Genomic DNA, 17022 nt, shown 5'->3' with positions numbered 1-17022 from the left:
ACAGTACAAAAGACATGAAAACCAAATTGAGCTTTTAAAGCATAAGTGACTACTAAAGCCACACATGATGCCCAGTTTTGGATATGTGACTATTTAATGCCATACTTTAGCCCGTCATAATGGAATCCACTAGGGATCACTCTGTGCCCTTAAACAGAACTCCAAACAAACCTGAAAATGTGGTCAGGTAATGGAGAGATTCTTCTTGCAGTTTACAGAAGAATCTTATATGGGGCTTGGGAATCTATCATCAAGCAAGAATAATTCATGAAATCTAAAAATGTAAAATTGTCTATTAATTGGTTTTATTTGATTTTAAGAATGGCCCAGTAGGCATCAGTGCAGAAAGACTGTGAGCAAAGTCCTAAAGAGTAAGCACAAACTGCCATGGGATCGAACCCCACCACAACTTTTAATAATCTCTCCTCTGAAAGAAAGCTGGATTTACCCATTACCAGTTCTTAAAAACAACAAAATAGGTGGAATCCAATTAAAGCATAAAGCTCTAACCAAATCATGTTTGTGTTACAATCTAGAAAACAAGCGGTGTTGTTGGAAGCATCAGTGCTCCGGGAATGTTATATATTAACAAACAAATAAAGAACAATATAGAGAAAGGCATAAATAAAAGATAAACTAATTTAAAAATATATGAAAAATGTGAAGAAAGGCACATATAAAGACATTCAGAGACTGCATGAGAATAAATTGTTTGCCTGGTTAAGGGATGAAAAAAAACTTATTGCTAATACAACTCACTATGGCATTTAGTAAGATAGAAAGGACCAATGATTTCTATTTGAGGTCGATGTACTAAAATAAATCTAATAATAAAGGTAAGCTAGAAGTGTCAAATTCATCTTCCACTCAGAAAAATAAGAGAAATATTTTCTGCTGAGAAAAAGACAAGATTTAAATATTCTGCAGAAAACATCTTTCTTAAAAAAAAAGTAAAAATAAGTTCAAAATAAGGAAGGAGGTGGAGGCTTGCTTATCAAGTCATCTTAAGTGTTCTAAGTGTGCAGCACTACACAGAGATGAAAGGAAAGATATCACTACCCTTAGAATGAGAATTGGGATTTCTTTATAAAAGTTACATTGGCTTTCGTCATCCCTGCAATGGAGAAGGAAATAGTGATTTCACTATTTTTGGCAGAGGAGTGGGCAAGCAGCCACCTTGAAATGGTCCTCAGTCTGAGCATTACCTCTTCCAGGCCATAAAACAGTCACTAGTATTTTAGAATAAGATAGGAATCAAAAATAAGATGGAAACCTGCCATTTCATTGCACATGCTGCAGAAATAGATACAGAAATTCAAAATTAGATAATGAAGTTGTGGAGCACTTTTAAACCATTACTTCAGCAGATGGAAAAAGGCCAAGATTTGGGTCTTCTGCTCTGTCAGCAGAGGATACCAAGACTGTTACTGGAATGAAAGGATGTGTGATTGCTGCGCTTGATTTTTTCCTGTATGTGTGAGCACACCTACAAGATCATGTCCTCAGGGGATAAAAGGAGACTACTTAAGCATCTCATTCTGTATTCAATATCTAAGTATTTTGCTTGGCCAAGATAGCAGAGCTACTGTGCATATGCAAACCAGAACTTTTATCACTCCAGTGTATTTTTCAGAGAATAGTTGGTTCTTTAAAATACCAAGATGGACTTTTAGTAAACACACAAAGAGCATGCTGAAAAGTTACAGCTTCCTTGAGTCCAAGTTAAATGAAAGGTATTTTTGTATTTACTGCATATTCAAAGTGCCTTAGAGTGCAAATAGCTCTTATGTAGTAAATATATAAACCATGTGATAGGAAGAATCATCTCTAAGACTTCTGGAATAGGAAAATTTTCACCTTCCTGCAACCTCATGCAAGTTCCTGCACCACTTATTAAAATGGATCATCCTCCATGATGCTACAGCAGAGCAACAAAAAATAACTCAAAATGAAATACAATATTTTTTTGTTAATAAGCTGCATTATCTTGATGTCCTTTAGAGAGGGCAAGAAGATACAAATCCCATCATAAAAAAAAATCTATACTTTGTGTTGGAAAAATTTGCCATAGACTATTCCTTCAATCACAGGGATCCACTTCCTTGGATTTGTACTCAGGACTAAGAATACCCTCAGAGGATAGTAAGAAAGGAAACACTCTGAGTGGGAAGTGTCTGCATAACAATATGGGAAGTGCCAAATACATTTACAATGTTATATTTTTGAAAACATGAGAGAAAAAAAGAACACAAAAGAAATAAATTGCAAATAAGGTTATTACTGGCCAGAAAATGAAAACCTATGACTTGACTAAATAAATAAGACTTTCAACTGCTGAAAATGAAAGCCAGCCCTCACCTCAGTAAGTTCTTCAAATGCGTATCAAGACACACACCCCAGCTGACAAAACCCTTCCCTGAAAGTACAGTGAGCTTGCTCTTAGGAAAAGCAAAGCAAAAATGTCTAGGACAACCCCTGGCAATCTGTTCTGCACATGAACAGAAAGGGATTGTTAGGGATTTCTTTAGTCAGAAAGGGATTTCTTTTGTCAGGAAATTCTTAGCAGCTTATCTAATTGTGCTGCCACTTACTACTTGGGAAAACCTCTAATATGTAGAAACACAAAATACTGAAAATGCGTTACTTAGAGTTCTTTCAGAGGTCTCTTGGGTACCTCAAAACATTTGTGTCCTGTTAGTGTTTACTGTATCTTACCAGGAAGGCACAAGAGTTAAAAAAGAAGGAAGGCAGCACATCAGACATTTCTGCTATATAGGAACTGTAGGACATGCAGTATGGTGTCACATTCTTCTCTGAAGTTTTCAAAAAAGACTGAGCCTGTTGGTAATGAGGCATAATTTTTACAATTAATTCCTAACGCCTCTAGTAAAATCTGTGAATGTTTGTAGCATGTGGCACTGCAGAGCAATCTATTTCACACATCCACCACTCATACTCCCAACCATAATCACCAAGTCTACATGAAACCACTTGAGATGTACTGTCTAACTAAAGTAAAATAAGAAAAAATTGTAGGACTGGTAATATTATTCTGGAAATTTGGAAAGATGCAGTGTGGTACCTACAATTTTAAAGGGCTGGCTGAACACCTTTACCAACTACCCTCAGAGGGGAAACCAAACCATTACTTACAGACTCCCAGGCTTGTCCTATGATACAGGGATACAGCTACCAGTGTTGGATTCCAACTGCTGAAGGGAAAAAGGGAACGCCTGGGTGAAACACTCCAGAGCCTTAGCAAAGAGATAAATAGCCCAGGAAAGCCTAAGGATAGGCTCCCTCCACACTAAACTTCACTGCCTTGTGCCTTGAAACAGGGCAGTGACCTGCACTGTTTTCCCAAAAGTGAACAGCCATCACAAGATGCTGATAGTCTATTGGCAGAGGGAATTTCACTGAACACTCATGGCCAAACCCACACACTTTTGAAGGCAATGACCCAGGCCTTTTATTTCTCAAGTGAACAATTAAAAGTAAGCATACAGAAACCAATCTCAGGAATGAAAGGAGCACCAGCTGCATCTCATGTATGATTTGTTAGCTTCTATGCATCCTTGTATCAAGGAGGAGCATCTAACAGTACTTCCTGAAAGTTTATTAAGAAAGATAACACATCTGCAGGAGGCAGGAAGGCAAACACCATGGCTTCATTTCCTTTTACATAAGACATATTGCACAGTGGAGTGCAAGGCATAAAGGTCTGTGAAAAAATATATCTCTGCTTAGTATCAGAAGAGTTATGTCTAAGTGGATCTAAAGGGGAATAGTAAAAAATTACTGGTCCTTGGGAGGCAGATACAGATACATAAGCAGTCTGTTGCTCAAGCTTTCAAGAGTGATATTACCCTATAAACACAAAGGTCCAGAAATCCAAAGTGGTCTCAGATGATGAAGAAATTTTGTTTACTTAGCTTTTCAGGACTGTCCTGTAAAGCACCTTCAGAAGTGTAGTCATTAATTGGAAAAACTTCTGTTATTTAAGGCTCACAGAAAGAAACTGACAGACAAAAACCACACCCCACTCCTGATTCCAAAGCAAAATACTCTATCATTTAGGCATCAGGACAAAAAAACATATGGATGAGCAGAAGGAAGAACAACATGGGATGTGAGTAGCCCCACTGATATCTTGTCTTTACCCCTCCTATTTCTCACCTGACATTTCTTGAGTATCTTAACCATGAAAATCCTTTTCTTCTGGAAAATTTAATGGGCACTTTAATTCACTATGATCAAGTGAAGGGGCCCAGAGGTCACAAGCTAGTCTGAGGTATGCTCTGTACTTGCAGCTGCAAAATATACCACCAGCTGAAAAAATCAATGAAGATCTGCCAGTTCATGAATTTATGTTTAAAAGCCATATAAAACAATGTGCAGTACAGGAACAGATAAAGATTGAAGCAAAGTTCCAGTGTCTCACTGAACTTTGCTAGATACCAATTTGCTGAAAAAAATACCTCCAATTAGCTCTTTGTAGCAAGCCTCAGTCTTTAAAAGACCAAGTGCTTTATCTGTCATGCAATCCAGTATCCAATTACAAATAAAATTTAAGCTACTTCATTCCTACAACTATGCTTTTAATTTTCAAAGATATCAATGCCACGATGTTTCAATACATAATTACTCCTTATAAATTACAACAAATTTCTGCAACACAGTAGAGCTGAAGCTACAAATTTAGGATTTGTTCTTTCATAAATCTTTTATATGATTAACCAGTCAAATGGATAATCAGTTTTGACATTGAAAAAAATTCTGTTATAGTTCTAATCCAAAAGCAGTATCTGTTAGAAAACAGTCTGCTAATTTAAATGCTTTGAAAATACAAGCATATATTCCTATTCCTTTGCAATAGGAAATAAGAGGTTTTGTGGGCTAATATTTTCATCCTTTTATTTCAAAACTATTTCCAAATAAAGATAACAAAAGAGAAGAAAGAAACATGTAAAAGATGCTGGGAGTGTAGTAATCTCTAGGTTTGTTTTGTTTGTCATGATCAGTCATCTGAAAACGGGCAAGATGTGTTCTTTCTCAGATGGTAAGATACTTCAAGGACTTTGGAGAAAGAAGAAGTTGGTGTAGTACTGCAGTTCCCTGAGAGCCACCCTCCTGGACTATGATCAGTTCTCATTACTCTGCTTGCCCAGTAAGGACTCAATATTCACATACTGGACTCCTCTAACACACCAAAATTTATGAAGAAGAGAACTCAAAAAACTGATACTTGAAAGCCCTAATATTCCTATAGAAGCATGAAGCCTACAGTCAAACATTGTAAAAGAATGGTCTCAAAAACCTGCTGTCCTTGATTAAAAAACCTTTCTTGAGTTGCAGAGAACAGCACTGAATCAGAACTGAAACACTCCAGAAGTTACTAACCACTTTAGAAAGGTACAATACCCATACAAGAGATTCTTTTTGATATAAGAAGAGAAAAATGAAGAGTGCCCAGTGTCAGAAGGTCACCACACACAGCTGGGGCTGAAATCCTCACCTTTAACTCAGGAACATTAATCATCAGTCACTGACTTCTGAATTGCTTCTGCACTTGAAGACTGTGATTTAAATACTTCTTTCTGAACAAATACATGACATGTCACATGACACCTTCCAAAGGCTGTTTTTTCTATTGTCAAACTTAGCACTTTTCTTGACAAAATAGCAGTGTCCATTCTGACCATGGTCACAGGAATTGAGCTTGACCAGTACCAAGAGAAGCTGGTGCTGAAAGAGTTGTGGCAGAAGTGGTACTACTTCACATCCATTTAATTGACTTCTTAATACAGAACCATTTCAGAGCAAGGGGGAGAAACTGGAACAAGAACATTTTTCCTAAGCGAAAACTGACAGGTGGGAACCGACTGGAGAAACTTCTGTAGTTAGTTATGAGAGAATTCTGAATTTTTCCAAGGGTACTTTGGGTTGGCATCTAAGTTACAAAATCAGGAAAACCCTCAGACAATAACTGAAAGAACAATGGAGTTCCTCAATCAGAAGAAACACAAGATGAAGTGTACAGCTGAAGTGTCAAAATCATCAAGTCAATGCTGAGTTGAAATACATAAAAAAGCCACGAAAGAGAATAGTAAGAAAGCTAAATAAAATAATTCGTGTTGTTTGTTCAGATGCAGGACCTGAGTCCTTCCTCTTTTTTTCAGCATGAGAGTAAAATAATACTTTGAAACCTTGCCATGCCTATCACTGCTGACTCAAGGGCATCACACATCAATCTGTATCATAAAAAATAGGCTAACAGCTCCCACAAAGGAAACAGTATCTGTGTTATCAGGAGAGAGAGAAAAAAGAAATAAAAAAACTAAAGAAGAAAGAAGGAATGTGGCTATCCACTTTTTGCTTATGCTAAGCCAACCAGTTCATCTTAATTTATGCATACTATTGCATCTCCCAAGAGACACAGCTTTGCTCTATTGTTCTACAATTTAACTGAAAAACCACCAGACCTCATAAAGGAAGTTTGTGGAGGTTGTTGGAGAAAAAAACTAGAATGCATCACCCTACAAAATACATTTGCTACCTCATTCCAAGTACTTTCTTTCATCTTAGGGAAAATTCAGAACAACTACAAGGGAAAGTTGTCTTCATGGACAACTGATCTTTTGGATTTCACTAGAGCATTTTAACCGAAATAGATTTCAAAGTCTAGACATGATCTGAGTAAAAACTCAGTAAAACTGAGTAAATACTATTTTAATTTAAAAATACAGCATATAGAATGATTATAGCATACACAAAAATCCAAATTCTACAAATTTATAAAAATACATGAGGAAAAATAAAACATACACTTAAGAGAACTTGCTTCTTTTGCAACTGTGATGCTCTGGGTGTGCCACATTACTCGTAGCTGTAGCGTGCAGCAGGACAATGATCATCGAAGGGTCAGGACTGTAAATTGTTGAATTTATACCACGGAGTTCTTACAAGATAGCTTGGCAACTTCCCCTGAAGTATGAATATCTTTAAAATATGACATACATTTGTACTGCCTAAGGTCTATTCCCATGCAATAGAAGTGACTTCAGCAGTAATGAACAGAGTGACCTCTAATCAACCAAATTTGCCCTGCTCTCAGAATACCACATAAATCAGTTACTGAGGAGTTGCCAAAGTCTTACTAAGTGCTTGAAAGCTCTTCCTAGATGGAAGTAACAGAATTAAATTTAGGATGTTTTTGGATACCAGTGTCCAAACTCCACACACTATATAACCATGTAATGTTCACCCCAAAACAGGTGGGTTTATTACTGACATCTATAAAATGTACTCCCAGACTTTTAATGTTATTTTATACAAAATGTAAAGTATCTCCCCATCTTTCCAAATATTTAGTGTTATGGATAAATCAAGGCCTTTTCTAATCACCCTGCATTACTCACTTCACTCATGTGAGAAATCTTGCATGAAATTTTCTCTCCACACTGGAGATGCTATAAGGAAGTTATTTGTAAATGCCAGCTTCCACCTAACATGGATGAATTCCTTGAGTTTCCTATAACTGACAAATGTTCTGACAACCTTTATTTGCTTCTTCTCAAACAGTAACTCTTTGCAACCACTGACAGCTTAAGCAGCTACTTCCCCATCCTTACTGTGCCGTGCTGGAGCTTTATTTTTGGCTGGCTCTGTTTCCCAAACCCATTCACGTCATGTCCACACCGACGTGCAGAGCAATGCAAGGGCAGGATGCGAGGGAGAAACGCCGTCAGCCCGCGGCAAACGCTGCATCTGAATCACACTGTGCAGGAGGCAGCTCTGCCCCTCACCTGTGTGCAAAGGCAGCCCTGCCTGATTTGTTTCCCCCTGAAATGCCAGTTGCAGCACAATTATAAAACAGCAGACCACGATGAGACCTCAGCCATGGTAATAACCAGGCCAAGAAATGTTTCAGGACTTTTTTTCTGCTCTCCGTGGGTACATCGTAATTAGCTGCAAAGGCATCATTAATCTTTAAATAAAATATTCACGTTGCACAGTTTTCCTCTTTCACAAGGGAAAGGGTTTTATTTTGAACATGTGAGGGTTAATACAGTACAGCGGCTTGAACATTCTGTTATTGCTAGGTGCTGTCAGCAACGTGAATGGTCAGAACACACAGGTGAAAAATTCCCCCATCTTTGTATCTCTCAATGGATCCAAATGGATACAGAAATACATTCAAGGTACACAGACACAAAACAACTGCAAGAACAACTGAAGATGAAGCAGTGTTTTCAGACAAAGGGAAGAGCTTGAAAGGAAAGAAAAGATCATATACAAATATTAGAAAATATATATTTAAGGAAGCTATGGTGAAGAGATTTAACCTAGTAAGTTTATTCCTCTAGAATCAAACAATTTCACTGAGGCAACATGACTTTTGGGATACAGGGCAAATCACATAAAAGCACCATACAACTCACAGTGCTTCAAATGTGGTATGTACCATTAAAATAATGCACATGCAAAATATGCAGTTTTGTCTGTTACTAAGAAACTAACAAATGTACTTAGACACTTGGGAAAAATAATGATAAAAAAATGTAATTAAGTTGAAAATGGAAAGAGTTTAAACAATGATTTTACTGTCTTCTGCTTTCTCTATAGAAGATTTTTCAACACTGCATTTCAAACAATGCCTTGTAACTCCTAAAATATGCTTTTCTGGAAAATGATTAAGGTTTTCCAGTTACATCCCTATTGTTCAAACTCAATTTGATAAATTGTATTTTGATTTTTCAAAAACATACACAAAAGTACATTTTTGTACATTAGAATTCTGACTTGCTTGGCATTGCAAGTATTTTTTACAAAACAAGTTTTCTGATATATTTAAAATACAGCTGCATTCACAGCAAGAAGCTATGCTACACCAATAAAAACACATTGCATTGGTAGCCTTCATAGATCAAAGTGACTGAATAAAATTATTTGAAATACAGCTCCTTCCAGAGGCCATTAAAATTGTATGGTTTTGGTTTTTTTTTTTTGTTTTTTTTTTTGTCTGGAGAGACTGGGAAGAGAAGACTTTACAGAGTTCTCCCCCCTTTCCAATTGGGCAGGAAAAAATTCCCTCTCTGATTTAAGCAGGAAAAAAATTGTGCTGATGTTTCCTAAGAAATCAGAACAGGATTATTTTTAAGTGTTTTCATTAATTACATGGTAACCTGCATTCTTTGGGTGATGAATTAAAGAGGAAAAGCATTTATTTCTCATAGAAACAATTGCCTGTCAAACAAAGCATAAAAAGACAAAAGGCAGAAACACTGTTTCAGCCTGAATGCCTTAATGTCACCATTTGTCATGCAGCACTTGCTCAGAAAACCCCCAAGTACAGTTAACTCTGCTCCTCTTTACACCGTGCACTTTCTCGGCTGGTACAGGATTAAAATGTGCCCGGCCTGCCGATGAAACAGCAGAGCCATCGCACATTGTTATGCAACTCACTGTCTGCAAGGGTGGCTCGTAGCTCCTTCTTTATTCAGCAAGTGCCAAGTGCATGTTTAATCAATGTCACAGCTCACCACAGTGTGCAACTAAAGCCACTGTCATTCCTCTCCTCAGATTTGCCTGGCTGAGTTATGCAATGCTCCGAAGAATACCTTGGAATTCTTTCCAGAGGCTCTGAATGCAGGTGGGTGACAGCGTTCCAACTACTGCCAGCAAAGCAGACCTCTTTCCATCCTTTTTCAGGCTGGACTAAAATTACATAGTGTGACTGCACGTAGTTCACTGCATTTGGAATTACAGCATGTCAACGTGAGAAAGCCTCTTCAGACGGCTGCCACAAAGAGTACATCAAAGGCTGGGTGCTTCTGAAGTCTTAATAAATAACTAAGTATAACTGAATAAAACCAGGAGCTGTTTGTATTTTTTTTTAAGACAAAAGAGAACAGCATGCATTTTGTTGCTCTGCATCAGCTAAGGAAAAAAAAGCCTCAATTTTAATGAGAATTAGTCAACAGTGAGGATCATTATGAGAAAGAGCTTTACTGTCTTTTCGACTACACTTGCTTTTGTGGATTACTGAGAAAAAACACCAGCCATTTGGAAGATTCTGCAACATTATTATCTTCACTGATAAACTTCTTCATCAAGAAACTGTACGTGCTCCTATCTGGTCTGTCTGAGAGAGGAGAGCAGCTCCTTCATGAAGATAAAAGCCTGGCTTGCCACTGAATCGACGAGTAAGAAGCATGTCTGATGACATTTTATTCCTGATGCAATGTAGGGTAAGAAATACCTCTTTTTTTTTAACCTTTCTGTAAGATATGTTCTGAGCTGATGACATTAATTAAGACTCACAGCAGAAATACCTTAATCTCCAACGATTAAAGCCATTTGCCAGGAGAGAAAGATGCTATTGCACTATAAAATGATTGTATATCTTCAGTAAATTGGAGTGATCTGAACTAGTAGAAATCCCCATCAAATTTCTGATCAATAAAGCTAAAACAGCATCGCAGATTACATACAAGATGAACATACAAGTCACCAATGAACATAATTTTACAGGGAATATGTTTCTAGAAGATATTTGACTGCAGATTAAGAGTACAAGAGCAGCTAAGTAATAGAAATGAGCTGTCAACCTCACTTCTGCAACCAAAAAATATATGACAAATCATACATGCATCTGTAAATGTCTACTCGAATTCTTAAACTGCATAGAATGTTGTTACTACAGAAGTACTACCATCCTGTGGCATACTGCAATGATCAGCATACATAACAACCACCTTTATATTTGAAGAGACAGACATTTTCTGATAAATGTTTACTGTTACATGGATGTCCAAAAGCTGATCTGTTAAACATGAAAAAGGATAAGATCTCACTTGCAATTGCCTGCTTGGGGCTTGTGAGAAACAATTGTGATACTGTATTAAGGAAGCATATTTTCCATGTTTGAAAATAGCAGGCATGAATATTTTCTACTGGTATTTTTACGTGGCAGTTAAATATTTAAGAAAAGCTAAAAATGCATATAACCTCCCCAGGCATTTCAGAGTATTTGACAATGCTCACATATCTGCTTTCACCAGTACCATCTTTTATAAACAAATAAGCTGGCTTAAGATACATTTTAAATGTCTTTTGTAATAAAGCATACTAACTGGCTTGAAGAACCAAGCTATTTTTCACTCCTTTCAAATCTGTACCTACAGAACATTTATTTTTAACATGAACACGTTCACACAAAAAGAAAACAAAAGACAAATGCAACTCAATAAACGCAGCATTAAGAAATGTTGTATGAAGAACTACAGAATTGTTTTCAAAAAGATTGAAGCTTGCATGTTTGTCAGACCAGATTTACCATTTGCTTTCTTTTTTCTAGCTAGCTGCCAGAATACTGGTGAAGGTATTTGCAGGAAAAATGGGGACCTCTGCCATCACAACACTAGAAGATGTAAAAAGGCAAGAGGAGAAAGAGGAAAAAGAAGAATCTATTTTAGCACTGCTTGGGATTATTGGAACTGTGCTCAATTTATTTGTTATTGTTTTTGTGTACATCTACACTACACTTTGATGACATTTTTGAAAATCAATTGTACAGAACAAAGTGCAAAGACCTGCAATGGTAAGGATGATTTCTAAATTTAAAGCAAAATCCCCCACCACTCTCTGAAAGGAGTATCAAAAACATTCCAGAGTGAGGTGTCTGGCTAAGGGTGCTGCATCAATGACTGCAAAGTGTACCTATGAGCCCAGCTAGGGTGCTAAATTACGTAAATGAAGGCAGACCAAATACAACATTTTGTTGGTAACAGATGAAATCTGAAGAGCAGGATCAGAGAAGGCACTGTTTTATTGCCAGCAAACATGCAAGACAGAAACACAGCCAAACACTGAAAATAATCAGAACATAGAAGAGATAAACTACATCTATGAGTAACTATAAGCAAGTCCCATGCTTTCTATGGTTTTGTGCAGTATGTCTCTTCATAGCTGAGACCAGAAAACAGGCAAAAGGGTTTTTTATTTTTAGGCCACCATAATTTAGGCTTATAACTTACACTAATGTATAATGAGTGTGGAAACAGGAACGCTGTTATACTAGAAGTTGTAATATTATAAATAAAATTTTAACTATTGACTATATTCTGCAGCATTTTTGTTAGTCTTGTGGAAAGCTGAAAAAGGTTAGATTTTCTTGCCTTTACTAAATCTGTATTTGAAATCATCATGCTATACTAACAATGTGCTTTTCTAATTAAAAATACTTTAAAGTGGTGTGAAAAAAAGAATAATTTTAGTACTTCTTTTAAGACATATTAATAATTCCAATGACACACTAATACATATTCTCTAAATGAAAAAAATCTTAAATTACATTTTCTATATCACCATTTTTAGAATGTCTTTAACAGAAGCCAAATACAATTCTCATGTTTTCACCCTGATGCTTATTTTCAAGTAAAACATACCATGCAAGGGTTCAGAGTGTTGCATGGAAAACCTTTGTCCAGAAGACTGTACTCTCCCTTTCTGGACCAAGTCCTGAAGAAATTTTCCCATTTTGCACTGTCTATGACTGAGGCCCGAACTGCAACTCTTAAGCATACTTCACAGAACATACCATTTGGCTACTGAAATTAGTGAAAGTAATTCCACATATTTAATTAAATCTACATATGCCTTTAAACTAGATCCAAAGCTGTGGACAGTCTGAGACCATAGAATTTTTTGTATACATGAATGTATCTCACATGTACCTTATAATGAAAATTACTTTTGAGAGCTTAGGATTAAAAACTCATTGAACAAACAACATGAAAAAAAAAAAAAAGAAACTGATTTTAATAAATACTTTTCTTACTATTACCTGTGCCACAGGAACAACAGAGCAGCTGCATTTCTGAGTATCAGCTCAATTTCTTCTAGGCTACAAAACTACATCCAGTCCCTCCATAAAATGACATGTGAAGAAATACATCCCTTACATAGGTGATAGCTTATTAGTGTATAGAATTTGGTAACTGCTAAGCCAACTGAGCCTTTGGAAGTCACTTTGAAACATGCATAGAATAAGGTCAGGGACCTAGAAGAGAATGAATTTGGCAATGATATTTCAGTCAGTTGCACACTGTAACACTGACTTATGGACAAATGAGGTGGAAGATGGTATATTCTGGTTTTGCAGCTCTGAGTCAATACTGGCTCAACTAGAAGAGATGATAAACAGGGCTGAGGCTGCACTGGAAGGAAGTACATGCAGACAAGAAAATTTATTCACCAGCCACAGTCTTCAGCAAGTCTCTATTAAATGTATACTTATTTTCAGTATATGAAGCACCAAAGCATTCTGTAAAACTAAGCTACATTCTAGAGGAATTATGCAGGTTACTAATGTTTATTTAAGACTACAGAACAGATATTACCATTATTATTTTTTCAATGTACTTCTTATATCTACATACTTATGGATATTATTGCATTTAATCTCATAATACCAGGATATTTGAGATGGATCTCTGAAATGAAATATTACAAGAACCTGAAAAGTGAAATTCAGGTAGAAATTACTGCTGTTTATTTTGATCCTGAAGTTATTTAAAACTTGTCAATTCTGTGAAATAAATAAACAGTTTTATTTCGTATCATCTCAGTGCATAGTCTCTTCTCGAAATTGTGATTCAACTAGTACAACAGCATTACAGTGAAATACTGCACCTTTTTTTTGTAAGCTCTTCAACAGCAAAACAGACAAAAACCAATCCCAAAATTATAACCAAATGTGGCATAGGGTCAGTATGATTTCTTTTACCAGTGAATGAGCTCATTAACATTAATGAAGGCTAGGAGAATTTTTTATTTCAGTAATTACATGCTGTCTATCTAAACTGCCACTGTACTTCTGATTTCATTTATAGCAAAGGTTTTGATCTTTAGAGGGAAGTCGCAGGGTAACATTATCATTAGACTGCCTCAGCATACAAGTTACATTTTGTTTAAAACAGCAATGTGATATCCTTTCTTAACAGGTAATACCTGCAGGCTATACTCATGTGGACCTAAGTCTAACTTTAGTTAAATGAGCTCTAATAAACAGCTTCAGTACTTATACATTTAATCCGATATGCTTAAGAATTTCACCAACCAAAAATATCTTAATGGCAACTACCTCTCATTATACACAGCACAAATAGTCTAGGGAAAAGCAGAGTTGCATGATGATTCAACATCTACACTGCAGCAGTACCGTCACACCTTCAGTGATGGACAAATAAAGAGCTCAGTGTACCTGCCTCAGAGTACTCAACATACTCAGTTCAGTGGGACTGGAGAACTTGATAGAAAGTAAAACAACACCATGCAGTGCCTTGAGAATAAGTGAGATTGCTAGGAAAGAAATACTCTATCTTCAGCAGACCCACTAGTGTAGTTCATGGTCTGAGGCCTGAACAGTATCACTTCGATGGACTAAACTAACAAAGGTACATCAAAAGAGGCAGAAAAAAGAATGCAGCACATTCATATTCAACAGATTTGTCCAAAGTACTGATTAGACAAAGTTCACAATGAGGAATTTGGCAGCAGGATAAGGCAGCACGACATTAATGAGTCCATAAGTCTATGATGTGGTAGTATTTGGTAAACTATGAAAAGTGCATTGAAAGCAAATACTGGACTCTCATCAAGTGGAACACTTTGGTCAGTAAAGACAATCCTTTTAGCAAAGCCCTCCCACAGAAATGCATCATCTGTTCTCTGCAGTCAAACCCAGGGAAGACTAAGCTCATGTAACACTACAAGCTATGCTGACCACATCACATGGCATTTTGTCCACCAAAGAAGGAAACGTGCCTAAGAAAGGAGCATGTAAGCAAACCCCAGCTAAAACTACAGTATCATCTGTTTCCTGTAAGCCTGGAAATTCAAACAAGGAGAATTCAAGCAGAATTCTGCAACTTGCTATGAGGTCTGTTTTCCAAGGCAAAGGTGATAAACCTCTCTTGATATTTGGCTTTAAACAAGTCTAAGTCATCTCAGGGTTTGCTAGATACTAGTTTAACAACAAATCAGTAGAAAAACTGATTTGATTTTTACCATGAAGAGACTACCTAATATTGTGGTATTGACAAATCCAAACTTCACTCAGCTTCTTACTGTTCAAGCCTATTAAAAAATAGACAGTCCTTGCCCTGTTCTAAAAAGTCACTTGATTCCCCTTCTGCTTCATGATTCCTTTCCACTGTCTTGTCTCTGTAAATCTTGTTAGCTACAAAGACTATTATACATACTGCTTTCTTCTCTCCCACTTGCAAGTACTATCTTGTATTAATTTCCATTAACCTATCAGTCAAATAACTCTTATTTGTATTAGCAAAATCTAGACCTTCAAGACAGTCACGTATGGTCACACGTTTGCTGGGAACCTCTTATTGTACAGCACAAATTTTATTACTGTGCATTTTGTTCAAGAAGAGAAGTGTTCACATTTGAAAGAGTTCCTAAAATCTTTCAAATGAAACATGCTGTATACAAGACAATAGTGAAAAGATTTTACATGATATTTTGTGTCAAATGTGCATATATGCATGGTAATGAATACATGATAAATGTTTCATGATACAGAAGTTAAAAACTACATCAATTTTACAAATGTAAGTATGAATTAAGTCTTAGGAATAAACATAGGTATAATAAAAAAAAATCTCATCATGTTGCAAAAATAAACCTTCTCATTTACAGAATGAAAGACAGTAAAAACCACAGTAATGCCATAACAAGACATGAAGCAAACACCAAAAAAATTATCAAGAAATGGTGAAGTTTACAGCAGCTATTGCCCCTTGCGACAAGAGCAATCTTGCATACTAAGGAAAGTTCTTCAAAGACAGATAAACCTTCCTCCTCTACAAGAAAAAAAGCAATTATAGAAATCAATTAAAGTGGTCAGAATTTGCAAGGACTTCACAATCACCTCACTTCGATGCAGATGAAGCTGCAGAACATATCAGAGCAATCTGGTTTGTACTGATCTGGTTCAAGGTGAGGTTTCTAAAAGACTAAATATTATGTGAGCACTGCTTGTCTGATCAATATTCCTTTTATCTAGAACTATACAGATAACAATCTAGTCCATGTATGTTTTGGGCAAATTAAGCAGGATGCCAAAATAAACTTAAGCAGCAAAAATCCTAGATAGACTTACCACTGTGACACAGGCCAATCTACTGAAAAAGCTTTGCAAGCTGGATGTGCTAGACCTGTAGCCTAATTGAATATGTGTAAGGAAAATACAAAATTCACATCAATACCAGAATACTTACTGTCTTATATCACCACAGAGTTATCAGCTTGCTGTGCAATGAAAGGAAAAAGCATGCCTGCAGCTTCATAGCACATATTTTTATATCAAAACTCTTCCCCTGCCTTTATTTTATGTCTATGGTAGATACATATAGATATGTGAAGATCACTATTATTCAAATAATTACAACAAACCTAAAATCTGGCAGAATACCTTCAGTATAAGGGTAACCTTCATCTGATCCTACCAGTACCCACTCAAACCTGAGAAAGTTATAGGGTTGTTGAAAATCGTTAATTTCTGTCATCACTGTGCTGGGCACAGCTTGTTCCTGCTCAGGTGCCAGAACCCAGGAACATTCTGTTAGCATTCTATATGCAATACCCTAATTTCTCAGACCAGCATGTTACAGGAAGAGTGCAGTTACCTGCTTATCCCACATGAAAGTACATTTTGACAGCAGAAGTTGCACCAGTCTGAAAATTAGAATACATATACATGCTCACTACTACCAATGCTGTTCCCTTTCCTACTCTCCCTAGACTCCCGTTCAGCCTTGCTAGAAAAGACACAGGTATTCAAGGTAAGTTTGAAATTAGATAAAGCTCTATCAGGAAAGACTCACATGTGTTCTACTACATTGCATTGGTCTTCAATATTTTAAAAACCAAAATAAAAATAGTAGTAATAATAAAAAAGTAATCTCTGTATTTGAAATGTTTGAACCATAAATGCATCAAGGG

General features: G+C 36.5%; 1 protein-coding gene and 1 long non-coding RNA gene across 6 annotated transcripts in view; one reads left to right on the top strand and one right to left on the bottom strand.

The window, feature by feature from the left end:
- The window catches only part of BIRC6 (baculoviral IAP repeat containing 6), a 173497-nt gene that overhangs the window by 30177 nt on the left and 126298 nt on the right, over positions 1-17022 (bottom strand). The gene's annotated exons all lie outside the window — the stretch shown is intronic.
- LOC135297345 (uncharacterized) lies at positions 9291-12123 on the top strand. The gene is made up of 2 exons (XR_010359360.1): positions 9291-10250; positions 11360-12123. It is a non-coding gene; the product is annotated as an uncharacterized LOC135297345 (long non-coding RNA).

This window comes from Passer domesticus, chromosome 3, assembly GCF_036417665.1.
Source record: "Passer domesticus isolate bPasDom1 chromosome 3, bPasDom1.hap1, whole genome shotgun sequence".
Lineage (NCBI taxonomy): Eukaryota > Metazoa > Chordata > Aves > Passeriformes > Passeridae > Passer > Passer domesticus.
This window is presented reverse-complemented; position numbering and strand designations above follow the sequence as displayed.